Source organism: Arachis duranensis, chromosome 9 (genome assembly GCF_000817695.3).
Source record: "Arachis duranensis cultivar V14167 chromosome 9, aradu.V14167.gnm2.J7QH, whole genome shotgun sequence".
Classification (NCBI taxonomy): domain Eukaryota; kingdom Viridiplantae; phylum Streptophyta; class Magnoliopsida; order Fabales; family Fabaceae; genus Arachis; species Arachis duranensis.
This window is the reverse complement of record NC_029780.3, coordinates 31,004,208-31,008,349: the sequence shown is the minus strand read 5'-3', so window position 1 is coordinate 31,008,349 and position 4,142 is coordinate 31,004,208. Positions and strand designations below refer to the sequence as shown.

Here is a 4,142-nt window from a genome sequence, read left to right as displayed (position 1 = left end):
TTCCGGATTCTCATGAATGCCGCCATCAATTCTAGCTTATACCACGAAGACTCTGATATCACGGAATGGAAGGCTCGGTTGTCAGGTGATGAGCGGATAATTTATACGCTTTTTGGCATTGTTTTTAGGTAGTTTTTAGTAAGTTCAAGCTACTTTTAGTGATGTTTTCATTAGTTTTTATGTTAAATTCACATTTCTGGACTTTACTATGAGTTTGTGTGTTTTTCTGTGATTTCAGGTAATTTCTGGCTGAAATTGAGGGACTTGAGCAAAACTCTGATAGGAGGCTGACAAAGGACTGCTGATGCTGTTAGAATCTGACCTCCCTGCACTCAAAATGGATTTTCTGGAGCTACGGAATTCCAAATGGAAAGCTCTAAACGGTGTTAAAAAGTAGATATCCAGAGATTTCCAGCAATATATAATAGTCCATACTTTATTCGGTGGCGCTCAACGCCAAGTACATGCTGCTGTCTGGAGTTAAACGCCAGAAACACATCACAACCCGGAGTTGAACGCCCAAAACACGTTATAACTCGTGGATAGACCAAGCTCAGCCCAAACATACACCAAGTGGGCCCCGGAAGTGGATTTATGCATCAATTACTTACTCATGTAAACCCTAGTAGCTAGTTTATTATAAATAGGAATTTTTACTAGTGTATTAGATATCTTTGGACGCCTAGTCCTTAGACCATGGGGGCTGGCCATTCGGCCATGCCTGAACCTTTCACTTATGTATTTTCAACAGTAGAGTTTCTGCACACCATAGATTAAGGGTGTGGAGCTCTGCTGTACCTCAAGTTTCAATACAATTATCATTACTTTTTATTCAATTCTCTTTTATTCTTATTCCAAGATATACGTTGCACAACACTTTTATTCTTATTCTCTTTTATTCTTATTCCAAGATATACGTTGCACAACACTTTTAGCTTGCCATGGAAAGGAGTAAGAAGGATTGGATGAGAGCAATAAGAAAGTAGAGATTCGAAAGGATTCTAGCATATCCACACGCCTATCTGAAATTCCCACTATTGATTTACATAAGTATTTCTATCCCTTTTTATTTTATATTTATTATTAATTTTTGAAACCCATAACCATTTAATCTGCCTAACTGAGATTTACAAGGTGACCATAGCTTGCTTCATACCAACAATCTCTGTGGGATCGACCCTTACTCACGTAAGGTTTATTACTTGGACGACCCAGTACACTTGCTGGTTAGTTGAATGGAGTTGTGAGCTTCTCTAACAGTGCCTGAAACTCTTTTATCACAATTTCGTCCACCAAGTTTTTGGCGCCGTTGCCGGGGATTGTTCGAGTATGGACAACTGACGGTTCATCTTGTTGCTCAGATTAGGTAATTTCTTTTCAAAAAAATCTTTTTCAAAATTTTTCTTTTCTTTTTCGTTTTTCTAATAATGTTTTTCGAAAAAAATTAAAGAAAATACAAAAAAAATTCATAAAATCATAAAAACCAAAAATATTTTGTATTTCTTGTTTGAGTCTTGAGTCAATTATAAGTTTGGTGTCAATTGCATGCTTTAAAAATTTACTTGCATTTTTCGAAAATCTCATGCATTCATAGTGTTCTTCATGATCTTCAAGTTGTTCTTGACAAGTCTTCTTGTTTGATCTTGATGATTTCTTGATTTGTGTTGTTTGTTGTTTTTCATGTGCACTTTTGCATTCATATTTTCCATGCATTAAAGATTTCTATGCATTTTTCGTTTGTTAGAGTCCATGCATTAAAGATTTCTAAGTTTGGTGTCTTGCATGTTTTCTTTGCATCAAAAATTTTTCAAAAATATGTTCTTGATGTTCATCATGATCTTCAGAGTGTTCTTGGTGTTCATCTTGACATTCATAGTGTTCTTGCATGCATCCTGTGTTTTGATCCAAAATTTTCATGTTTTGGGTCATGTTTGTGTTTTTCTCTCTCATAATTAAAATATTCAAAAATCAAAAAATATCTTTTCCTTATTTTTCTCCAAATTTTCGAAAATTTGAGTTGACTTAGTCAAAAATTTTCAAAATTAGTTGTTTCTTACAAGTCAAGTCAATTTTTCAAATTTAAAAATCTTATCTTTTCAAAATCTTTTTCAAAAAATCATATCTTTTCCAATTTTTCCTCTTTTTCGAAAATTTCAAAATTCTTTTTCAAAATATTTTCAAAATCTTTTTCTTATCTTTATATCAAATTTTCAAAAATTAGCTAACAGTTAATGTGATTGATTCAAAAATTTGAAGTTTGTTACTTTCTTGTTAAGAAAGGTTCAATCTTTAAATTCTAGAATCATATCTTGTAGTTACTTGTTAGTCAAGTAATCAATTTTAATTTTAAAAATTAAATCTTTTTCAACATATCTTTTTATCTTTTATCTTATCTTTTTCAAAAATTTTATCTTTTTCAAAATTTGATTTCAAAATATCTTATCTAACCTCTTATCTTCTTATCTTTTCAAATTTGATTTTAATATCTTTTTCAACTAACTCTTTGACTTTTTGTTTGTTTCTTATCTTTTGCAAAACCACCTAACTACTTTTCCCTCTCTAATTTTCGAAAATATCTCATCTCTTTTTCAAAAATTCTTTTTGTTTTAAATTTTAATTTTAATCTTATCTTATTTCTAATATTCGAAAATTACTAACCCTTTTTTTAAAATTATTTTCGAATTTTCTATCTCTTCTCTCTTATTCTATTTAATTATTTAATAGAGCCTTCATTCTTCTCCGAACCCACTCTTCTTCATTCTTCTCCCCTTTCTTTTTCTACTAACATAAAGGAATCTCTATACTGTGACATAAAGAATTCCTCTTTCTTTTCTTGTTTTCTTCTCTTTCATATGAGCAGGAACAAGGATAAAGACACTCTTGTTGAAATTGATCCAGAACCTGAAAGGACTCTGAAGAGAAAACTAAGAGAAGTTAAGTTACAACAATCTAAAGGTAACCTTTCAGAAACATTAGAACAAGAGAAGGAGATGGTAGCCGAAAATAATAATAATGCAAGGAGAATGCTTGGTGACTTCACAAAGCCAACGTCCAAATTTGATGGAAGAAGCATCTCTATTCCTGCCATTGGAGCCAATAATTTTGAGCTGAAACCTTAGCTAGTTGCCTTAATGCAACAAAACTGCAAGTTTTATGGACTTCCATCTGAAGATCCTTACCAGTTTTTAACTGAGTTCTTGCAGATTTGTGAGACTGTAAAGACGAAAGGAGTTGATCCTGAAGTCTACAGACTCATGCTTTTCCCTTTTGCTGTAAGAGACAGAGCTAGAATATGGTTGGATTCACAACCCAAGGATAGCCTAGACTCCTGGGATAAGCTGGTCACTGCCTTCTTAGATAAATTCTTTCCTCCTCAAAAGCTGAGCAAGTTGAGAGTGGATGTTCAAACCTTCAAACAAAAAGATGGTGAATCCCTCTATGAAGCTTGGGAAAGATACAAGCAGCTGACCAAAAGATGTCCATCTGACATGTTTTCAGAATGGACCATATTAGATATATTCTATTATGGTCTATCTGAATTTTCAAAAATGTCATTGGACTATTCTGCAGGTGGATCTATTCACCTAAACAAATGCCTGAAGAGGCTCAAGAACTCATTGACATGGTTGCAAACAACCAATTCATGTACACTTCTGAGAGGAATTTCGTGAATAATGGGATACCTCAGAAGAAAGGAGTTCTTAAAATTGATGCTCTGAATGCCATATTGGCTCAGAACAAAGTGTTGACTCAATAGATCAACATGATCTCTCAAAATCTGAATGGATGGCAACATGCATCCAACAGTACTAAAGAGGCAGCTTCTGAAGAAGCTTATGATCCTGAGAACCCTGCCATGGCAGAGGTTAATTACATGGGTGAACCTTATAGAAACACCTATAACTCATCATGGAGAAATCATCTAAATTTCTCATGGAAGGATCAACAAAAGCCTCAACAAGGCTTTAACAATGGTGGACGCAATAGGCTGACCAATAGCAAGCCTTATCCATCATCTTCTCAGCAACAGACAGAGAATTCTGAACAAAACACTTCTAATTTAGCCAATCTAGTCTCTGATCTGTCAAAGGCCACTTTAAGTTTCATGAGTGAAACAAGATCCTCCATCAGAAATCTGGGGG

General features: G+C 33.9%; 1 non-coding gene across 1 annotated transcript; it reads right to left on the bottom strand.

The window, feature by feature from the left end:
- Positions 1-3,386: 3,386 nt before the first annotated feature.
- Positions 3,387-3,490, bottom strand: LOC127741738 (small nucleolar RNA R71). The gene has a single exon (XR_008002945.1). It is a non-coding gene; the product is annotated as a small nucleolar RNA R71 (small nucleolar RNA).
- Between the last annotated feature and the right edge of the window lie 652 nt (positions 3,491-4,142).